We start from the raw sequence: 25,390 nt of genomic DNA on the forward strand, positions 1-25,390 counted from the left end.
TTATTTCTATGCAAATCACAAAAATAATGATAAAAATAGAAATAGAAAGCACTATTAATTTGAAGGGTGTTCTCCTGAATGTAAGCGATAATTACGAGAGGATCGTTGATAATAACAAAAATGATAACTAGATGAATCTTGTGTTCCTGTAGAGCTCAGTGGTAGGGCACTGCGTTAGCAGCACAAAAGGTCATGCTTTCGAATCCAGACATTTTTTAGGCTAATTTAAACAAACAGGTTTTTTCATATTTGTAAATACAACCCAGCATTTTTTTAAAGTGTACTAATAACTCATACACGTGTGCTGACGTTCGACGCATGCGCATTGCGACAAATTGCAATATCTCTTGTGTCTTACACACTACGTACTCCTGTATGCGCATGCGTGACTTACGCGTACAATGTCCGCGAGGTTTCAAAAATTTGCCGGTGAGCGTACAGTAAGCGCGCTCTCTTTAATGACGAAAATGTTTTCACGCGCACCCACACATACATTTGACTATACTTCGATCTTAAGTATGAGCAATATTAAAGGTGCATTGTGTAACTTTTAGAAGGATCTATTGACAAAAATGCAATATAAAATACATAACTATACTATCAGGGGTGTATAAAAGCCACACATAATGAACTGTATTGTTTTTATTACCTTAGAATGAGACGTTTTTATCTCCATACACCGCGGGTCCCCTTACATGGAAGTCGCTGTCATGTTTCTACAGTAGCCCTAAACGGACAAACTGTTTAACAGAGCTTGTTTCGTCCCTACGTTGCCTTATGTTGCGTTCACACCAGCCGCGGTAGAGGTGTCAAGCGCGAGTGATTTCAATGTTAAGTCAATGCATTTACGCGCATCTGGAGGTCTCGCGGCGCGAATAAGGCATTTTGCGTGGCACGGCAGATGACGCAAATGACACAAGCGTTGACACACGAATGGCGCAAATTGAGCGTTTCCGCGGGAAACGCAGACTTAAAAAATCTGAACTTTGGTGGAAATTCACGCCACGTTAACCAATTATAAGCTTGCCCTATCAGTGATGTGATAACCGGAAGCGAGAGGAAACGCAGAAGCCCCTCCCATGATGCAAATTTCCATGTTAATGTCTCGAATGACTCGAATTTTAAGTGCGGCTTTCACGCACGAATGAAGCGAGTAAACCTAAAATGTTCAAGCGTCCAACTACGTGCGAATAGCGCGTTTTTGCCGCCTCTACTGCATTTGGTGTGAATCCAGCATCAGACGCCAACGTGTTTGTCCTGTGGGGGTTACCATATGCGTTTTAAAATTGTGGACTGAGCTGTCCGCAATCTCACCACTAGATGCCGCTAAAATTTACACAAACAAGTCCCAGTATATTAATAAACATGCTTCAAAGACATTTTCTTTATATTTCACTTAAGAACATATTCTGAAAATCAAATAAATATCGAACATATCAAACGATTTCTCAAATTGTGTTTGTTATAGTACAGAAGGCGTGGTCATGTGATGGCTCGTTTTTGGCAATCCTAGCCATAAAACTGTAACCACTTCCAGCTTGTTAGGAATCATCAGTCAGAGCAATGGAGAGGAGGGAGGGAATGATGGACAGATAGAGATGGATACTGCAACTGAGAGTGCTCCAGAGAGAGCCAGTAAACCGTTCCCTGTCCCCTCCAGCCAATAAAATGGCTGCATTAAGATAATAATGCTGTATAGCAATTATTAACGGGCAATAAAAGAGCTTTAGAGCCCTCTTCAGGCTATAAACCATGTGTGTGTGTGTGTGTGTGTGTGTGTGTGTGTGTGTGGCAGTGTTCAAATGAGATGGATTTTCTACCATGTGTAGATATTTTGTAATCCAATAACCATGTTAAGAAATCTTGTTATCCTGATCGCAGTAGCTTTTATAAACCAGCTAGTGATCCTACGCAAAATCCATTAGGGGTGACTAAAATAAATGTATGCTTGTATGTTGGATGATTGTATAATTGAATTGAATAAAAATAAAAAATCTGCATAAAAGTAATTTTATATCCGCATGAAAATGTCAAGACACATGATGTGAGTGGAATTGAAAATGTACTTTAAATTGAAAAAAGTGCTGTAAACTGATTGGTGGAGGCTGCTGATGATGACTCACCTCTCACCAGGCTGATAGTGGGTGGGGTTTCAGAGGTGGTAAATGACGGGCAGCCCTAAACAACAAAGCATATTAGACAACATCAATACTAATGTATTGACCGCTTTGAGAAGTAATATCTTTTTTCAAACAATCTGAGCTCCTCACTAGTTAGTAAAACATTGTCTTTTATTACAATGGAGGCATAAATGCATCTTTTCAGACTACAAACAACCAACATAATTTCACTCTGTGATGCTTAATCTATAATTAAACTGAATCAATTTTACTTTGTTAACAGCAGGAATCTGCAGTGGCAGATGTGGCACCCTGAATCCTCTCTTAGACATCAGTTTCCTATAAAGTGAATGATCCAGGATCAGTGCTGAGAATGCAAGAGGGCCCTGGATGTGCCAGCTCCCTATGTTTTTCACTGAAGGACACACATAAAACATTATACAGTGTTTTTTCACAATCAAAATCTGTCATAAATATAACAGACAACTCAAAATGATTTGTAGAAGTGTTTACGAATGTCTGATTTTTAGCCACAGAAAACAACCAGGCATCGCAGCAGGCTTGATGTTAATTATCATTGTTCAAAAGATTTGAGAACAAATCAAATGTTAAAGGGCACCTATTATGCAAAATCCACTTTTACAAGTGTTTGGACACGTTGATGTGTGTTGGCACTAGGGTTGTGCCGATGGACGATATTATCAGGTGGAGAGACACCATCGTGATGCCACGCCCCCCACCCCACTCCGCTGCGAGTTGACACACACTAACTCTCTTCTATAGACTATAGTTAACCTAAAATCTTTACAGCAATTTGTCTTTAAATTAAATTGAAATTATAACTAATGCATATGTGCTATTTTAAATACTGTAGTCTATGCCAGAGATGTGACGTGTGTTAATCTTGTCATTTTTACATGTTGTACATTTAACTTAAAATATTTAATTTTGAACAAGAAAACAGCCCATATTAATACATTATTAGTAGCCTATTGTAGTATGTCGGGAGATTGCCCTCATTGTTACATAGGTCTGTGGCGTTACTGCACTGAAGCGGCAGTTTAAGATATAAACCCAGAATTTAGCGAACGTAAGAACAATAAAACGGGAACAACACTCCGACCGAAACGCGAGATTTACATACACAGACCATGTTTGAATTTCAATGTTTCTGGCCAGAAATACCAACTTGTTCACTTTGTCTGGTTTTAATAAGCTGCAGATGGAAGTGCTGGCTGCTCCCCGCAGTCCTGAAGTCCCGCTCTGACGGAGTACTGGTGGCACATATTACAGATATTTACGTGCAACCTATTCGAAAGCGCGGAGGAGTCATTTGGTTAGTAAAATAACAAATTATAGCTTTTAAATAGAAGAAAAAAATATTTATGTAAAGAGATATTTTAAGAAGTGGAGTAAAGCTACTTTTTCACCTTATGTGCAACCTATTGGAAAGAGTCATTAGTTGGGTTAGTAAAATAACAAAATTATTTTGAAATAAAGCTTTAAATGAACTTGCAAAAAGTATTTATGTAAAGATATATATTAAAATAAAAAGTGCACAATTCTTCTTAAGTGGAAGTAATAAAGTAAAATAACGAATAATAATTATATAATAACGAATAATAATGAAAAAAACCACCCGCCTAACGATATCATCGTCTATCGCGATGGTTTGACGTAACCATCGTCAACTGCCAATTTAGGGGACATCATCCAACGCTAGTTGGCACACAACCACCCTATGATGAAAAAAATCCACCTGCTCTTTGTTTTTTAATCCCCATTAAACCAAAGCAGTCTCATTAGACATGCCGTTTTGATTCTCTTATCAATGTGAGGTCACATTGATAAAGCCCCGCCCACTTACAGTCCTACATTACCATAGTTTCAACCCTCAGCGAGTTGTACTCTGTCCACTAGATACTATTGTCTCAGAATGAATTAATCAGATCTATTTTAACTAAAAAGCGCTCACTGTCTGTTTGTAAGGAAGCGAGGAGCTGTAGCTCATTTGCATTTAAAGGTACAGGCATTAAAACAGCGCGTTTTGCATTTTGGACATGCTATAATAAATGATCTGTGGAGAATTTTGAGCTGAAACTTCACAGACACATTCTGGGCACACCTGAGACTTTTGGTGTTTTTTCAGGCATAGTACCCCATGGCTTGGTTTGGGTCAGGTCGGGTCAGCTCACCTCACTTTGGCTTGGTTAGTTTTTCCATCGAGTTAAGTAACACTTCGGAGTGGGAGGGATTATAGGTGCGTCAATAAATTTGCCTACTGCTGTGACGTCATACAAGTGAGAGCGTCGTTGTACATTCCCATTCATTCATTTATTTCTCAGTCCGCCACAAAATTAAAATTTACCACCACAACAAGATGTTGCACAACGCGTTTATCACTATCTTTGTCTCACATGACAGTTTCTGTACAAACACCCGTGGCGTCAGTCGACGGCGCTCCGCTGAGCCTCATTTAAGTTGCATTTAAGCATATATGCGAGCGGGTGGACGTGCGTGTCGCAAATGTGCTGCCAAAAACTGCAAGTCTGGAAAAAATACTGTTATGGTGTTTTTGATTCTCAACCTGTGGATGTTTTTCATCGCTAAAAGGGAGTTTGAGAACTTACAGCAACGCACAGATGACAACAGGTTTACTCGAGACAGCGCAAGCTAGCATGAAGGTAAAGCTAATCTTTTACATTATAGCGATGACGCTGGTTGTGACGATTCTCTCAGACCAATCAGTGATCTGCGGTGTTTTCGCATCACGTTTTGGTATCAGCTTGGTTCGCTTGGAACCCCAACCGAGGTAGTACTAAAAAAAAGTATCTGCACGCAGTGGAAAAGCCCCCAAAAGTAGACACGACCCAAACCATTGGGTACTATGCAATGGAAAAGCGCCATTACATTATATCTTGTAAAAGGACATAATAGGTGCCCTTTAATGACCTTAAACATGGCACAATGTGCACTATTGTAGAAACAGTCAAAATATGTACCCCAGCTGTCAATGGGGCAGTACCCTTTAAAAAGGTCCTAATATGTACCATTAGGTATAGAGAGGTATAGATTTGGTATCAATATGTACTGTACCTTTGAGATACTACTATGTACTTTTTGTGAAAGGGTGATGCCCCAACAACAGCTACAGCTATTTCCACGTAGTGTAAATAGTATGTAACACTATTTGCACTTAGTGTAAATAGCCACTGCCTTAATATTCTTTTATAAAACTATAATCTCTACTGGCTGCTGTTGGGTAAAACTCCAGAACAAGTGCTGCTCCTTCAGTAAAGACAGTGGCACAGTCGCGACCCAGGAATAGAAAAGAGTGATTCCACACGGGCTGATCCTCAGGGGACCCTGGCAGAGAGACCTGCTCAAAAAACAAAAATCACTGAATACATACTTGTTAAGTTCTTTTGCAAGCTAGCCTGTCCGTGTCTACATCTAAATTAAATGAAACCCTGGCTGTGGAAATGGATACTACGATCATCAACAGTTGTGTGTTGTTGTTGTGCAGAGACTGAGGTGTATGTATGTATGGCACCTGCTCAAAGCTCTGTGGGTGGAGTTGGCACTGCTAGCAGATGGCCGTACCCTGAGGGCACCCAGCAAACCTGCTGTCTGACCGAATACCTCTTTATCGAAGTAGTGTATTCCATATTAGAAAACATACAGTACGGCACTGTATATTTGCAGCTCTACAATTCTAATTTAATTAAGACATAACCTACATTTACAACAATCATCATTCTAATTACATATGAACTGTAATAAAGCAAAACACATTTATGCACAACACTGTAAAAAACTAGTTTACCCACAAAAATGTTTTTCCACACCAAAGCAGACAACCTCTGGCAGTCACAAATGAGCACTCTTCTCCTGAGATCCTCAGCCCTAAAATGTCATTGGCACTTTGGTCCCCCGGTACACACAAAGGTCAATAGTGACTGAGACTCCTGACGTTCTGCATTGATTCAGTCTACAGTGCCATCACACTCGGCAATTACACATTCAACTGACATTCTAATTATGGAAATACATGCAAATGTACAGAATACTAACACTAAATACTAAATTTAACCTAAATTAGACTAGCACTGAAAATGTTTGTGATTTTTAATACAATGTATTACAAGCTCCTTCCAAACCAAGTTACACTAAATGCCTATAAGCTCATTTTAATAAGGTATTGCAATGCTACAATTTTTTGCTAAAAAGTTCAAAGCATTAAAAAGCAAGGCACATAGTTGCTGCCCAACTGAGATTTTCCAAAAAAGTCCTGTTTTATTTAGGATAATGTCTCAGAATTAAGCTGTCTATGTAGGCGGCAACCCACAAGGTTTAGTAACAGGGCCGCTACATATTATATGTTTACTGTATGTATATACAGTGCCCTCCATAGGTAAAGCAACAAAATTGCCCTGTTTGCTGTATACCTGTAATATATAATGACCCTGTATATGTATCCTGCATGTATCTACATAGAAAGCTTCATTCTAAAGCATCCTATATAACACACTTAACTACATCTAGAGAATCCAAGATTAATGAATTGTACAAAAAAAAACTGTTGACATTCACAATAAACACCAAACCATATTCTTTAATACATTTGCATAAGATGCATCAGATCACTTTACATAACAGAGATAAACACGGTGCTATATGACTATCTATAGTGTGTCGCACATGGAGAAATGCCACAACACTGACTGGGCACAGATGGCATAAGGGCAGGATGACAGAGCTATCACCTCCACATGCACATGGAGAAACAAACACACATACCCGAACATACATGCACGCATACAAACACAAGCATGGCTCTTACTGTTATCCAATCAGATCGCGTGAAAAAGCAAGTAAACACAGACCTGCAGAACGACAGAAGAGAAATGCGAGTATTGGCAGAAAAGTAATGTTCATGTGATCGATACGGTGAACCTTGGGTCTCAGTGGGAAACGTTTTAGCTACAAGTGAATGAAAAAGATGACACATGCTCACTTATAGTAGTCAGAGAGCTGTGTGTGCGTGTGGCAGTAAAAGAAGAGCGTGTGAAAAAGTGTGTTGGCAAAGACTCGCTGTGATGGCAGAAGTCTTCAATGTGCCAGGAAATTCAGGAAAATGACACAGTTATACACATGGGCAAACACTCCTATGTGAGATAAGAGATGCCAAAACCTGCTTTAGTAAAGCCTTTATTACTTCACCTTACTATCCCCTTGTCCATCTGGTTGTTTGTTTCTCTGCTTTAATGGTTTACATTTCCATTAAGACTCTAATACAGTCAGCTATTATTTATAATAATAGTAAATCAAATGAAGGTTAAGGATATAAGTTAGAAATAATAATAATAATAGTATAGCAGATGGTTTCAGTCTGTAGAGTCAAATTTTGGGATTAATTTAGAGATAATGGTAGATTTTGGATATGTTTAGGGATTTATGGTACACCCTATACTTTCTCTCTGATTTTCTGGGTAGTAATACAATATTATGTAGGTTTAATGTATATTTCTGAATTAGTGGTGTGTATTTGGCTACTGAACCTGTGGCCAGCCGTGTGCAGTGAGGGTAGGAACTGTAAAAGCATATTCAGATGGATCTGGAAACCAGACCGACCTCACTGAGACGCCTGTAGCCCTGGGATCACGGAGCAGCACATTGCGTCTAAGAGAAACGACAGTATTTACAAAAATATCCAAAGCATTTTTCTGTGACTGGCAGGGACACAGCCTTCATAAAACTGGATTTAATATAACAACAATCTGTGCACACATGTGAGAAAATGAATACAAGAGAGGACAGACCACCAGCCCTCCCTATGATTGATGTTACAACCCCTTCTGATGAAACCATTTTAAAAAGGTGAAAGGTAAATAAAACATGGATTTGCACTTCCACTTGCTTGCCTTGGCAACAACTCAACTATTATTAGCAGCACAGTCTGTGTGTGACAAGAACCACAGAGGGAATGGAGGCATCTGAGAACACCTGTGTCTATCAACACTTATACAATAACACCTTCTAGCTTTACAGTGGACTGTACCATTATTCATGTAAAGTTATCTTTACAGTTTACAATTAAATGTCATTATTAATTTGAGGAAACTTTACAGTGGACTGTACCATTATTTATTTGAGGCATCTTTACAGTTTACAGTTAAATTGGGGTATATTTACAGTGGACTATTCCATTATTAATTTGAGGTATCTTTGCAGTTTACATTAAATGAGGTATCTTTACAGATAACTGTTCAATTGTTAATTTGAGACTTTACAGTTTGATGTATCTTTACAGTAAAACAGTGCCATTAATCATTTTCAGTAACTTCACACTATCCCATTATTAATTTGAGGAAACTTTACAGTGGACTGTACCATTATTTATTTGAGGCATCTTTACAGTTTACAGTTAAATTGGGGTATCTTTACAGTAAACTGTTCAATTGTTTATTTGAAACTTTACAGTTTAAAGTTTGAGGTATCTTTACAGTAGAATGTACCATTATTAATTTGAGGCATCTTTACAGTTCACAGTTAAATTGGGGTTTATTTACAGTGCACTGTACCATTATTTATTTGAGATATCTTTACATTTTACAGTTAAATTGGGGTGAACTGTATTTATAGTGGACTGTACCATTTTTTATTCGAGGCATCTTTACAGTTTACAGTTAAATGGACGTATCTTTATTCTTTACAGTAAAATGTACCATTATTAATTTAAACTATCTTTACAGTTTAGTTAAATTGGGGTATATTTACAGCAGACTGTACCATTATTTATTTGAGGTATCTTTACAGTAAACAGTTCAATTGTTAATTTGAAACTTTACAGTTTAAGGTATCTTTACAGTAAAATGTACCATTATTAATTTAAAATATCTTTACAGTTTAGATAAATTGGGGTATATTTACAGTGGACTGTACCATTATTTATTTGAGATATCTTTACAATTTACCGGTAAATTGGGGTATATTTACAGTGGACCGTACCATTATTTATTTTAGATATTTTTACAGTTTACAGTTAAATTGGGGTATACTGTATTTATAGTGGACTGTACCATTTTTTATTTGATGCATCTTTACAGTTTACAGTTAAATTGACGTATCTTTATTCTTTACAGTAAAATGTACCAATATTAATTTAAAATATCTTTACAGTTTAGTTAAATTGGGGTATTACAGTGGACTGTACCATTATTAATTTGAGGCATCTTTACAGTTAACAGTTAAATTGGGGTATATCTACAGTGGACTATACTATTATTTATTCAAAATATCTTTACAGTTAAATTGGGGTACATTTACAGTGGACTGTATCATTATTTATGTGAGGTATCTTTACAGTGAACAGTGCCTTTAATCATTTTCAGTAACTTCACACTATCCCATTATTAATTTGAGGAAACTTTACAGTGGACTGTATCATTATTTATTTGAGGTGTCTTTACAGTGAATGGTACTATTATTCATTAAAGGCATCTTTAAAATAGATCATATCATTACTCATTCAAGGTATCTTTAAAGTGAACCCTACCATTGTTAACCCGAGGCATTTTTTTTAAATGGACTGTGCCATTATTGAATTGCCTTTACAGTGGATAGTACCATTATTTATTTCATACTTTAAATGTGGACTTTTCATTGAAGGTATCTTTACATTAAACAGTGCCATATAGCACACTTGACTATACCATTATCCATTTAAGGTATGTTGATTTGTAATCAAACCATTTATGAGCATAATAAGTAGGCTAGTTCTGGTTAAGGCAAGATTTGCTATTCCTACTCTTGTGACATACTTTGGTTAACGTTTGAACAAACCAGTGTAAGATGCTACATTGCTTGGCAACTGTAAAACCCCTAATTAGGTTAATTAACTATGTTGTGATTATTACTATTAAAAAAACTCTATAAATATCATACCGCTGTGGACGTTTGGTTATTACAAACAGGAAGGTGCACAACCAATCCATTTACCCACCTTGCTGATAACTCACACAATCTACCCACATGTACACACCAGGAGTCTTTCGCTCTAACATGACCCTTTCTCTCAAATGTTACAGATGAAGCTTTTAAAGCACCAATTTTAGCATGCGATGCAACGAGTGCTGTCTCCGTTAACCATACAGATCACCGATTCTAAGTGCATTAGCATGTGACACAATAACACACTTTACACAACTATGATACTAAAACTACCAGCTAAAAGGTAAAAATGCAGGCAAAATGACTACAATTATACCACTTACCATAAGTGTTACAACACAGCACACTTTACCTGTGCGGGTTAAAATCTGCAACTATGCGTGCCACAGCTATCAAGGAACCAACTGGACTCCTGAAGGGTTTGTTTACAGACTGCAGCAACACCTAAGAATGAAGACACAGACAAAAACAGATGGGGGCATTTTGCAATGAGAAACAAAGAAATAACCATTGGCTCATTTTTCACACCAAGCACGGCTGCCCATCTCTAAGATGCATGCGGCTACACGCGCCCACATATTAAACTCAATACCTCCTGGCACGGAGAAGATCAATGGTGAGATTGAGTTAATAGGAAATTGTGAGAGGGCATGATTAAGTTAGATCTTCTATCGGGAGCCAGAAACAGGAAGTTGGATATTGGGTATCTCAATTAAATAGGATCTAATTAGCACAAAATACTTTTCCATATCTAAATAGGTCTGAAATTCATTATTACATTCAGTACAACACCAACAGTTTAAGATAAATCACTATGCATTCTATATGGAGCCATGAGTATTTGACACTTACAGTAGTATGTAAAGCAAATGTTGTGTTAACCATATACAACTATGCTAGATCCCTTTATTTAATAAATAATAGCATAAATTAAGTTGTGATGTGACTCCTAAGTGAATCGTACCTCAAAGCCTGTGAAGTAGAAACAGGGCTGTCTGGGAAGGAGGCTAAGTTTACGCACCATGGTGACATAGAGACGCATCCCAGATGACTCTGTGTCCCTGGGACTCTAAAGGTAGAAATAGGTTATAGTAAGATCTCAACAATTAAACACATACTTGATTATTTTTCATGTTCAGAGTAGATTTTGCATGCTCTTTGTGCAGTATTATTAATAGATTTTCAACCATGCACTTAAAAAATTATTTGTATTGTATGTCTGGGTCAAATTTTGTTTTGCATGAAAAAAATTTGCACTGAGTATTTGTTTGGGAAATGTGCTTACTGTAATTGTCATTACAAGAAACCATAAAATGACCTACTGTAATTCAGATAATATGTAAACCTTTTTCTGAAAGCTGTAAACCTTTATCTGAAAGCTGAATAAATTTGTTCGAGATAAAACTATTTATAAATCTGGAATCTGAGAAAATCGCCTTTAAAGTTGTCCAAATAAAGTCCTTAGCAACACATATCTACTAATGATAAATATATTTTTGATATATTTACGCAAGACAATTTGTAAAATATCTACATGGAAGATGATCTTTATACAGTATGTCAATTTTGGGAGCATAAAAATAATTTTGACCCATATTGTTGGATATTGCTGCAAATATCCCCATGCGACTTGTGATTGGTTTTAATTTAACATATTCTGGGTGGTTTTAACCCAAAATGCTGGGTTGTTTTAACCTTGTTGGGTCAAATATAAAAATGTTCTGGGTTAAATTAACTCAATGTCTGGGATTGTTTCCTTTTAACCCAACCATTTAATATTTTTTTACCCAGCATTTTTTAGAGTGTATGTATTTTTAATGGTTATGGGAAAATGTAAATTAAAAATGTTTTAATGTGATTCACCCTTATAATCAAAATAATTGTTTTAGGGAATACATGTACGTTTAAAAACACATTTAAAAACACAGATTATCCTCCTAGACTTCGAACACCACATTCTTACCGGCAGAACAGTACATAAACTCAGTCATGACTGGTTTACTTCCTTTAAAATATGACCCTCTGAATAATAGAGACGGCTTGTGTTTAAGCGTGGTCCCTTATCTTCCGTGTGTGTACGTCTGTGAGTGCATCTGTGTGTGTTTGTGTGTGTGTGTTGTAGGTGACACACAAGGCCATTGAGAATGTGTGATTACAGTTCAGGGCTCTCATGAGCGTCTTCTATTAAAACAACACTGAGAGGATCAATGTTTATGGGCATCATAAAATATCACTGGTGAGGGCAGTACAGCACAGAGTATTCATCACAGCGCCAGTCTAAACAATGATGCATGACTGTCTCAAACTGAGCCAGTCCATCAACATTTCAGCAGTTTGGATTCATTCTTCATGAAAAACATACACTAGTAGTTACAAAAAATGCTTTTTAATCATTATCAAATGTGCAAAATCGAGAAATGTAATGGACTATGTGAAAAGCATCTATTGTGAATACAATAATCAATTTAAAGATAAGTAGGGAAAAGCAGGAGGCGAAAGTAAAATTTTTTAGGAAATTTTAATTTTAAAAGACAATGTTTTAGACAGAGATATATTTTTGCTGTGGTCAATAACTCACAAGTGTGGTCTATCAATACCAGGTGGAATTTTGAACAAATGTAAAATGACTTCAATATAATTTCACTTTGAACATAAGTAGCGCATTGTGACAGCTGGGACGAAAGTAACACACAGGTGTGTAAAAAGTAACACAACAGAACAAGATAGATTTTGTATTACACTTGTTTTAGTAAATATACATGACTATGACCTTGTTAATATGTAACTGCAAACATATTTTGTCGTTTATCTTTGAAAAAAATAATTAGATTACATTTTCATTTTAAAGCAACACTATGTAGTTGTTTTACCTTTAAATAATGTCTCTAAAATTATTTCAGTGATAGAACAACTTTTAACTGGACAAATTGTACTGTTGCTGCAACCTGAGCAGCCTCCTAGCTGCTACAAGCACACTCTGAAAGTGGCGGTGGAGAGTAGGAAACACAGCCCCGCATCTCCCCCTGCCTGCAGAAGAGTGTCTGATACCAGGCACTGTTGAGCTTTTCAACCACATGGGGGAGCTGTAAGTCATTTTTACATGGAAACTACATAGTGTTGCTTTAAATTTCAGTTTCATCAAATGTTTCAAAAGCAACCCGACAGTACAAACTTGATTTGTTGTGAATAAAAAAAATGTTCAACAGTATGAGCACTAAGAAAATTAAATTAAATTAAATAAGCATAATCTAAATTCTCAACATTATGCAGCAGGACAAACGTGTTACTTTCATCCCAACAGGAACTACTGACATTTAAACCTGATTTACTTTTATTTAGAAAAACTCTGAGAAGGTAAACTTCAATCAGGATGTGTTACAGCACTAAATAACCTGTAGATTCATCAGTACTGTAACCATTCACGCCGCACGTTTCGAACCAGTCGCGCCGCGCCATTCACGCTTACCGCACCACAGGATGCCTATTCGCATCTTTGCATTGACTTAACATGTAAATCACTCCGCTTGACGCATCTTCCGCGTCTGGTGTGAACGCACAGTTACAAAGTTTGTTTTTATATGTTTTTAAAAATTAAGCATTAAATTAAATGTTTATTAATAGAAAAACATATATTAATATTATTGTTTATAAAAGTTAAAAATAAAAATTACTAAATAAAAATATTTACATCACAGTATGAAAATGTCTAATTAAATACTTAAATACCAGAATAATAAATCCAAAAACTTTATTAAAATAAATTTTACATTTACCGTAACGCATGAAACCAGAAACACAACGCGTTATAAGAAAAAAATGACCGCTTCAGGAATTTACTTATCACGGTCGAAAACAGCTTTCTGGACCTACACACGTGAAACGATGACAAAATAACATGATATTTCACCATTCACGCCGCACGTTTCGCACCAGTCGCGCCACACCATTCACGCTTACCGCACCGCAGGATGCCTATTCGCATCTTTGCATTGACTTAACATGTAAATCACTCCGTTTGACGCCTCTTCCGCGTCTGGTGTGAACACACAGTTACAAAGTTTGTTTTTATAATTTTTTAAAAATTAAGCATTAAATTAAATGTTTATTAATAGAAAAACATAAATTAATATTATTGTTTATAAAAGTTAAAAATAAAAATTACTAAATAAAAATATTTACATCACAGTATGAAAATGTCTAATTAAATACTTAAATACCAAAACAATAAATCCAAAAATAATTATTAAAATAAATTTTACATTTACTGTAACGCATGAAACCAAAAACACAACACGTTATAAGAAAAAAATGACCGCTTCAGGAATTTACTTATCATGGTCGAAAACAGCTTTCTGGACCTACACGCGTGAAACGATGACAAAATAACATGATATTTCACCATTCACGCCGCACGTTTCGCACCAGTCGCGCCGTGCCATTCACGCTTACCGCACCGCAGGATGCCTATTCGCATTTTTGCATTGACTTTACATGTAAATCACTCCGCTTGACGCCTCTTCCGCATCTGGTGTGAACACACAGTTACAAAGTTTGTTTTTATAAGTTTTTAAAAATTAAGCATTAAATGAAATGTTTATTAATAGAAAAACATAAATTAATATTATTGTTTATAAAAGTTAAAAATAAAAATTACTAAATAAAAATATTTACATCACAGTATGAAAATGTCTAATTAAATACTTAAATACCAAAATAATAAATCCAAAAATAATTATTAAAATAAATTTTACATTTACCGTAATGCATGAAACCAGAAACACAACGCGTTATAAGAAAAAAATGACCGCTTCAGGAATTTACTTATCACGGTCGAAAACAGCTTTCTGGACCTACACGCGTGAAACGATGACAAAATAACATGATATTTCACCATTCACGCCGCACGTTTCGCACCAGTCGCGCCGTGCCATTCACGCTTACCGCACCGCAGGATGCCTATTCGCATTTTTGCATTGACTTTACATGTAAATCACTCCGCTTGACGCCTCTTCCGCGTCTGGTGTGAACACACAGTTACAAAGTTTGTTTTTATAAGTTTTTAAAAATTAAGCATTAAATGAAATGTTTATTAATAGAAAAACATAAATTAATATTATTGTTTATAAAAGTTAAAAATAAAAATCACTAAATAAAAATATTTACATCACAGTATGAAAATGTCTAATTAAATACTTAAATACCAAAATAATCAATCCAAAAACTTTATTAAAATAAATTTTACATTTACGGTAACGCATGAAACCAGAAACACAACGCGTTATAAGAAAAAAATGACCGCTTCAGGAATTTACTTATCACGGTCGAAAACAGCTTTCTGGACCTACACGCGTGAAACGATGACAAAATAACATGATATTTCACCATTCACGCCGCACGTTTCGCACCAGTCGCGCTGTGCCATTCACGCTTACCGCACCGCAGGATGCCTATTCGCATTTTTGCATTGACTTTACATGTAAATCACTCCGCTTGACGCCTCTTCCGCGTCTGGTGTGAACACACAGTTACAAAGTTTGTTTTTATAAGTTTTTAAAAATTAAGCATTAAATGAAATGTTTATTAATAGAAAAACATAAATTAATATTATTGTTTATAAAAGTTAAAAATAAAAATCACTAAATAAAAATATTTACATCACAGTATGAAAATGTCTAATTAAATACTTAAATACCAAAATAATCAATCCAAAAACTTTATTAAAATAAATTTTACATTTACGGTAACCAGGGTTCCCACTCTTTTCTTGAAAAGATTTTCCAGGACGTTTCCAGGACATTTTCAGGACATTTTCAGCTGCTACAGTGTGAGTCAAGTTATCACAACTAAGGCTGGGTAGTAGTGATAGTATCATATCATCATTGCTGATATCAGTTTAAAAATCCAAACTCTCACAGTCAAGCTGTATTCGCAATCAGTCACTAACATAATCTTAACATGGCCTTGTCCCCGTGCATGACTCCTGACTGCTGAGACTCCCATGTTACCAATATCAAAAGATTTCCTGCAGAGCTTGCAATATGCCCTATGCACATCTCCAGACACTTTTTCTAGGCAATCCCTGAACTGGGGTTTTTCCTTCCACTCAGTTTTGAATTTGCTCTGTCTTCCTGACATCGTCACTAACTCCTGCCTATAAAGGACAACAGAAATGTGAAAGTCTAAAACTACTTATATTGACTGATTACTGAAATTAGGCCTACTTTTCATACCTTAGCATTTTCATATCTTTCATATTCTATTAGGGGTGTGACGAGGCACTTAATCCACGAGACGAGACACGAGATTGGGTTCGCGAGAACGAGACGAGATTTTTACTTTATTTTTAAGAAATTCTCAATGATAAAATAAATGAATGGGAAACTGAAATCACATTATTTTGAAATGTTTTAACTAATCTAGGACTGTCCCTAACAATTATTTTGCTAATTGATAATGAAGTAATTTGATATTTTTGGTAATAAAATAATAACCTTTAACATTACATTATAATGACAATGCAATAATAATTCGTCCAAATAAAGTATCAAAACTAGTAAACACATTTATATAGCCTAAAAAAACAGAATTATGTACTATAACAAATGCCTACAGGGGGCGGTAAATGACCCACTTCAGTTACTTTAATTTTAAATGGATGCTTTTAGCCAAACAACGTTTAAATCCATTTAAATCTTTAATATTTGTCCAATTCTTTACAGTAGAAATGATACAGTCACTGTTATTATTGAGCAAGATTTAAAAAGCAAACGCAGTAAAAGACAGAATATAATGCATTTAATTTATGATGATGCAGTCTACAAATGCAACCTCTGGATGCAGCCTTTTGTATAAGAAACGGCCAGCATTTGACCTCCCCGAGAAATCTCGTGACATAATTAATTTCGTGATACATATTTAATCGCACGAGATCTCGTCACACCCCTATATTTTATGTATTATACTTACTGTACACAACACATTATTTTTTCACGTAGACTTCGACTCGAATGCTTTCACAGTGAATCCTTACGTGTAACGGTTCACATTTACCAAAAGTTGGCAGGTACACACACACGTACACACACACACGTACACACACACACGTACACACACGTACACACACACATTCTGGTTTCCATGTTTTGTGGGGACATTCCATAGACGTAATGCATTTTATACCATACAAACTGTATATTCTATTCCCCTTACCTGCCCCATTCCCTAACCCCAACCATCACAAAAAACGTTCTTGTACCTTAGATTTTCAAGAAACATCATCTTGTTTGATTTATAAGCTTGTTTCCTCATGGGGACATCAAAATGTCCCCACAAGGTCACAAAAACAGTGGTATTCCTATCTTTGTGGGGACAATTGGTCCCCACAACGTGATAATTACCAGGTACACACACACACACACACACACACACACACACACACATTACCTTTTTAAGCCCAACTGCAGCAAATGGGGAACGGGGTACAGAGAGTGAGGCAGAGCAGTGTCATTGAGTAGAGCGGTGCTGAGGCAGAGGGGAGGAGGAGAGGGACGGGAATGTTACGTTGTAGGTTCAGTAGACTTGTTATTCTCTGCTTTTCTACAATGATTAGCTGAAACTGCTTCACCACGCTGCTGAATCGTGTTGTCAGACAGGAGTACCGCACGTGCATATTTGCCACAGAACTCACATGTCCGTAGTTTAGAGGGGCAAGTCCTACCAGCGTACTATGTCGTCAAATTGCGCACTTGCTACGCAAACGCGTACATTGGGAGGTTTGTGTCACGTGGGGCGGTAAGCTGGCTACGTGCGGAAATGAAAGCAGACAAGCGCTCCAGCCCAATATTACACGTTAAAGGCAGGTCAAAACAGACATTCATGCATAACATTTTTAACCCGTTTGCGTTCATCCTACCAGGAGGGAAAATAATTTTCCAGGACAACGCAAGCGTTTCCAGGACATTTGACGTTTCCCCCCATTTTTTATGTGTTTTCCAGTACTGGAAAATTGGTCTTTCATTTTCCAGGTTTTCCAGGTTTTCCAGGACGCGTGGGAACCCTGGTAACGCATGAAACCAGAAACACAACGCGTTATAAGAAAAAAATGACCGCTTCAGGAATTTACTTATCACGGTCGAAAACAGCTTTCTGGACCTACACACGTGAAACGATTATACCAAAATAATAAATCCAAAAACATTATTAAAATAAATGTTATATTTACACCGTACATTTGGCAGACAATTTTATCCAAAGCAACTAACATTACATTTAATTTATCAAATTTTTTATCAGTTTGTGTGTTCCCTGTGATCAAACCCATGACTTTTGCGAAGCTAACACAAAGCTCTACCAGTTGAGCAACAGGAACACAGATAATTTTGTATTTATTTTTTAATTTAGACTGATCTGATTTAGTATATATTGAAAAGGGAGATGCCATTGCAGTGCCCACGGTGAGAAATAAATAGTTTATGACTTTCAGTCTGCAGTTTTTGATGAAGGAGAAACGTGCTGCCCAATCTCATGTGGCTTTTGGCCAGACACTGACAGCTAAAGGACTGAAGATAGACAAACTGGAGATAAAACACCATCTCAGGACAGTAGAGCCGTCTTTCTGCGTTTCCTACCTGTCTGTCTGACTTTTCTTGCTTTTTAATCAACTATTCAGCAGTATTGGTATCCAACCATAATATGTACTGATCCAAACAAGCGCTTCTCTCCAATTTTATAGTATCTACTGCACACTAGTAGATAACCACAGATTAGTTTTTTAAATTAAAGCATCTGCCAAATGCATAAATATAAAAATGGCCCACACCCCCTAATACCACATCCAAATGATTAGCAATGGCAAGATACTAGGTTACTAGCTGTTTGAAAATCGACAAGCCAATTGATACATCAAGCCAAGCTCACCTTACATTTTTTTCGTCCAATAACTAATTATTATTCAGGACAATATGCTTCTTAACCGATGTTCAAATACCATTAAAGCGCTTAAACCTAAAGCTGAACCTGAGCTCGACTTCTGTTGGAGGTTTGACGGAGGAAATATGGTTTATTCATGTTGCTCTCTGTACTCCACACAGACTTTCTTTGATGAATTGTGCCCGAGGCATCTCCTGTCGCTCAATATCACCGGAGCTGCAGGTATCCTGCACCCTAACCGAGGCTCGCGGCGGGGATGACGAGCTGTGCTCAAATCACTCGAATGATTCGGCAGCGTGCCGTTTCCTTTCGCACTGCCGTGCGGTAGGGCTGAATGGCCAGGGGTGAAATCATAAATGTCAAGAGCAGGGATGTAAATAAGCAAGCTTAAATTTCACTATGGCTGGTAGTGAAATGCAGACTTTTGACAATGAGCAAAGAGAGCACCCGCTTAGACCATGATGACTTTTATATAAATGTGAGATTGTGATTGGATGCAGCTGGTCATGTGACGCAGTTAAGCCAATCACAAAAGTACTTGGATGATGGAAGCAGACGGTTACAGAAGCATTGATGACTGACCTGCACCAGCTCTAGGTGATAATGATGAAACGGGTGCAGATACGACACGGGTAGCCGAAAATGTGCCAGAAGCTCTTTGGTACAAATTTTTTTACCAGGACCCACAAGGATGTTAATCCAGCAGAATGCCCTAAATCACATTTGCATTGTGCCAGTGTGTGGTCCCAGAGAAAAACAGCATTCTTCTCCATCGTCTGATGGGCGCTGATCCAATGGACACCCACAAAGTCCAGATCTTTGTTTGATTTTGGTCTCATTTCAACCTTTGACAAGACAATCCATCTTTTCCTTGTTTAACAGGCAAAGACAAACATCACAAACGATATCCAGCTAAGCAGAGGAACTTGTTCCCAGACTCTTTAGCAAAACGTCTCCGATCTTATTACGTGCCCAACACCGCGTTTCCTTCCTGGTCCTGTGAGGTTGTAAAGCTAACCAATAAGAGAGAAGCTAGTAGACACCGTCAGGATTAGAGATCTTTTGGATTCTTCAGGAGCTCGCTCAATGGATACCATCAGCATTCCTCACACATTCACGGCTATGGCTCACTCTTTCTCTTCAGGAGAGCCATTAAAGCCCGGTGTGTAATTATTCTGTCAGTTTACAGAAAGCACATAGCTGGAATAATCAGACCCGCTGTCTGCAATTATCATCAACACATGGACCCTTTCAAAACCTGGCCTACCAAAGCAGTGAAAGCAATTTCACACCGATAGATTTTTCTGTCATACTCTCTTTTTTGCTTTCTCTCACATGCGGAAACAGGAAGAAAGCTTGCCCATTAATATTCAACAGGTCCAGTCAAGCGCAATGCTGATATCAGCTTTGTGGATTTCTTTATCTGAAATGGGATTTAAAACAAAACTGAAACATGAAGATCGGTCGATAGATAGACAGACAGACAGACAGACAGACAGACAGACAGACAGACAGACACAGATAGAAATATGTGGATAGATATGGATAGATTTGGATAGAGATGGATAGATAGATTTGGATAGATAGATTTGGATAGATGGAATGGATAGATAGATTTGGATAGATGGATAGAGATGGATAGATTTGGATAGATAGATTTGAATAGATGGATAGATAGATTTGGATAGATGGATAGATGGATAGATTTGGATAGATAGATTTGGATAGATAGAATTGGGATAGATAGATAGATTTGGATAGATAGATTTGAATAGATCGATAGATTTGGACAGATGGGTAGATAGATTTGGATAGATAAATTTGGATATATGGAATGGATAGATAGATTTGGATAAATGGATAGATTTGGATAGATAGATTTGGATTGATAGATTTGGATAGATGGATAAATTTGGATAGATGAATAGATTTGGATAGATGGATAGATTTGGATAGATAGATTTGGATAGATGGATAGATAGATTTGGATAGATGGATAGATTTGGATAGATAGATTTGGATAGATGGATAGATAGATTTGGATAGATGGATAGATTTGGATAGATGGATAGATGGATAGATTTGGATAGATGGACAGATTTGGATAGATTTGAATAGATAGATTTGGATAGATAGAAGTGGGATAGATAGATAGAGTTGGATAGATAGATTTGAATAGATCGATAGATTTGGACAGATGGGTAGATAGATTTGGATAGATAGATTTGGATAGATGGAATGGATAGATAGATTTGGATAGATGGAATGGATAGATAGATTTGGATAGATGGATAGATTTGGATAGATAGATTTGGATAGATGATAGATTTGGATAGATAGATTTGGATAGATAGATTTGGATAGATAGATTTGGATAGATAGATTTGGATAGATAGATTTGGATAGATAGATAAATACATTATGGATAGATTAATAGATTTGGATAGATGAACAGATTTGAATAGATAAACAGATTTGGATAGATGAACAGATTTGGATAGATAGATAGATTTGGATAGATATAGATTTGGATAGATGGATAGATTTGGATAGATTTGAATAGATTTGGATAGATAGATTTGGATAGATAGAAGTGGGATAGATAGATAGATTTGGATAGATCGATAGATTTGGACAGATGGGTACACTGTAAAAAAATTCCGTAGAAATTTCAATGTTATCGCAGCTGGGTTGCCGGTAATTTACCGTAGATTTAAATTTATGTTATTTACTGGCAAGAGTTTGTTCAAAGTTAAATAAATTTTAAATATTAACAAGTCTTTATCTTTACAGAATAAAACTATACAATAACTGCCTCATGCAAAGCATTCTGGGAACCAGAAATCATCATCAACCTTTTTCTGTTTTTTGCTTCAGATTTTGTTTCCCAGAATGTTTTGCTTGATGCTGTTTTTTTAGTTTTACTCTATAAAGACAAAGACTTGTAAATGTTTAATGTTCATTTAACTTTGAACAAAATGTTGCCAGTAAAAAACATAAATTTAAATCTACGGTAAGTTACCGGCAACTCAGCTGCAATTTCTACGGAATTTTTTTACAGTGTAGATAGATTTGGATAGATGGAATGGATAGATAGATTTGGATAGATGGATAGATTTGGATAGATAGATTTGGATAGATGGAATGGATAGATAGATTTGGATAGATAGATTTGGATAGATGATAGATTTGGATAGATAGATGTGGATAGATAGATAAATACATTTTGGATAGATTAATAGATTTGGATAGATCAACAGATTTGGATAAATTAATAGATTTGGATGATGAATAGATTTGGATAGATAGATAGATTTGAATAGATTTGGATAGATGATAGATTTGGATAAATAGATTTGGATAGATGGATAGATTTGGATAGATGGATAAATACATTTTGGAAAGATTGATAGATTTGGATAGATAGATAGATTTGGATAGATCGACAGATTTGGCTAGATGGATGGATTTGGATAGATAGATTTAAAAAGATAGATTTGGATAGATAGATTCGGATAGATGGATGGATAGATTTGGATAGATGGATAGATAGATTTGGATAGATATATTTGGATAGATATATTTGGATAGAGATTTGGATAGATAGATTTTGATAGATGATAGATTTGGATAGATAGATTTGGATAGATAGATTTGGATAGATAGATTTTGATAGATAGATTTGGATAGACAAATTTGGATAGATAGATTTGGATGGATGGAAAGGAAGATTGTGTTAGTTGAGCGGCGGCTCACCCTTCCCATGGGTCTGCCTGTCCCTTAGCTCCACCCAGATTGTCTCCTCCCATGAGTGGTTGTGTGTAGGCTGAGGTGGGCACCTGGTTACGGCGTGGCTCCTCCAATCACATCCCACTTCCGCATGACTCCTCCTACAAGCACAAATGCAAAAAATAAAAATACACACCTCATAAGTCACAATTAAAGGCTTAAAGTACACACAAAACCATATGTGAAAAGTCTGTATTATTATTATTATTAGTAGTAATAATAATAAACCATAGCAGAGGCATGTTTTTTAATAAAAGCATTCACATAACCATTAAAAAATATAAACAATTAAAATAAAATAAAAATGCAGACACCAATGAAAGCATTTTCAATATCACCTTTGTAAAAAATGTAAATGTTGCAATTTGACTAAATTCCCCTTCACCTAATCTCGTTGAATGCATGCATGCACAAATCAACGTTCACATTTCATAAATATTTCTGCATTTTATAATTGCTATTGCACAATTAGCCGTCTCAATCCTCTTTGAGGATTTTCCACTAAACATAATCCTCAAGAAACAAACAAGTTGGCAGCTCGCCAGTCTAGAAAGTTTTGTAAGTAACCCTTTGCCCTTTCCACAAAAACAATACTTAACCTGTTACAAAACACACAGAAAGCTGAATTCAGGTTGCTAATGCCTACTAATCACAAAAATCCTTTCTCCAAAACCTTTTCAGCTTTCCTTTGCAGTCCTGTATGTTTGTGGTCTAAAAGAAAACAAACATTTGGTAACAATTTACAATAAGGCTGTATTTAGCACCATGTAACAGCACCATTAGATAGACAGACAGATACCATCTGAGGGTTTTGAACTCTAGATTAAACACTTTTCATGTGTGAATAAACCACCTTTTCCCCATCCCACCCTAAGATTTACATTCCTAAGCCAAAAATAACAATATCAGACCAAATCGAACAAAAACCAAATCACAGGGAATGCAATTTAAAGAGGGATTTAGAAAAACACTGAGTATTGAACTTTGACAAATAATTCTTACCATACTGTTTTTTATAGAGTGCACTATTATTTTCTGTTTCTGTACGATCTGTTGATTTTTTTTTAATGTAGGATGAGGTAGATCGGTTAATCGGCACCAATAGTTGGAACAATCAGTTATTGGCAAAGATCCATGCCGATAGTTGTGCCGAGTTGCATCCTTTGCTTTATATCATTATGAATCAATTAATTTGCCGACTAGATGCTGCATTAGCAGAGAAACAACAGCAGGTACCTAAGTTTGTCGTCAAGGCTGACAGGACGCTAATATAAGTAGTACCTCAAACAGTAAAATACATGCAGAAAAATTCAACCCAAATGTTTTATCCAGCTAAGCTGCATATTTTAAGGTAATTAATATAATTAATACATTTTCATTTACATTTACATATTTACATTTATTTAATTTAGCACATAATGTTGTTTTATTTATTTTGTAATAAATTCTGGCACTCTTTCACTTTGAGTGTTATGTTATTTTTATCCAGTATCCGTTTTATAAACTATCCGTCGATTAATCGGTTATCGGCAAATAAGGAGCCACTTCGTTATCGGTAAAATCCACTATCAGTCGACCTCTAGTCAAAACAATCCAAAAAATCAACTCCTAAAGCGCTAAAAAGTGCCCAAAGTAAGGCTGGGACGATTATTTGTGCAAATCATAGACTGTAAAAAAAGATGGACGACGCCTGTTCGCTCCCTTCCATTGGTGAAAAGTGAAGCCGCCAGTGTCCCGATATGGCGCTGACATCTTGGGTCTTGAGTCTGCGCAGTAGCGATTTCGGGACCAGTCATGCGCAGTAGTGAGCAGGAAGTGAAGCCGCGAAATCAAAACCCCGCCCTCGCTCCCGCAGAATGCGCATATCACACGATATCACAGCTGTCAATCATGACGTGACACCACCGTTTTTATATAATTAAATAACTAACTAAACACAAACTTATTTTAAAAACAAACATTTGAATTTACATCAGTGTGATAAAAACTACAGTAAATGACAAAAAACAGGTTCGGAAAAAAGATTGAAGTGTTGAAGTGTAATAAATTTTTTTTTTTTGGTCTCAAGTCCCATTGAATAACATGGGGAGGTGGGGTTTATGACCTATACTGGGACCAGTCACTGGGGGGCTATCGAGACGTTTTGGCTTCACTTTTCAGGGCTTGTGCGGCACGCTTGGTGCAAATGCACGTTTTCTGAATGAATAAATTTTAATGAATTACAGTGAAATGCAGCCACATCCAAAAGCCAGAGGGCGCTCTTGTGCAGAAACTCCATTTGTGCCACAGAAGAAGAACCATTACAAATGCTATTCCAGGAAATGTCTAGAAGCATATTTACATCGCTGTTCCTCAAATAGTTTCAGGTATTTTCATCAAAATATTCCATATTATCAATGATTGTGTTTGACAAGTGTTGCTTTTTTAAATGCATGTTGTAAACGACTCAGACATGTAATGATTTTAGATAGATAAGGACTTCCTACTGATCAAACACCCATAGTACACACACGATTGCGATTCAGAATCGATTTCAGACAGTTATTTTTAATGGGAACGCGATGCATTGTCACAGCCCTAGCCCAAAGTTCTCAAAACAT

At 36.5% G+C, this 25,390-nt stretch overlaps 1 protein-coding gene and 1 long non-coding RNA gene across 2 annotated transcripts in view; both read right to left on the reverse strand.

Moving 5' to 3' along the window:
• ccdc33 (coiled-coil domain containing 33) overlaps positions 1–7,035 on the reverse strand; it is a 56,504-nt gene extending 49,469 nt beyond the window's left edge. Inside the window, exons 1-4 of the mRNA XM_065292432.2 lie at positions 5,674–7,035; positions 5,370–5,499; positions 2,393–2,535; positions 2,124–2,178 (exon numbers count right to left, since the gene is read on the reverse strand). The gene's annotated coding sequence lies outside the window, so the exon portion shown is untranslated. The remainder of the gene's footprint in view (positions 1–2,123; positions 2,179–2,392; positions 2,536–5,369; positions 5,500–5,673) is intronic.
• Positions 7,036–9,785: 2,750 nt separating this feature from the next.
• On the reverse strand, positions 9,786–22,885 carry LOC135781865 (uncharacterized). Its single transcript, XR_010545282.1, has 3 exons — positions 22,758–22,885; positions 11,038–11,142; positions 9,786–10,517 (listed from the first exon to the last, which is right to left on the reverse strand). It is a non-coding gene; the product is annotated as an uncharacterized lncRNA (long non-coding RNA).
• Positions 22,886–25,390: the final 2,505 nt, after the last annotated feature.

This window comes from Paramisgurnus dabryanus, chromosome 23, assembly GCF_030506205.2.
Source record: "Paramisgurnus dabryanus chromosome 23, PD_genome_1.1, whole genome shotgun sequence".
Taxonomy (NCBI): Eukaryota; Metazoa; Chordata; class Actinopteri; order Cypriniformes; family Cobitidae; genus Paramisgurnus; species Paramisgurnus dabryanus.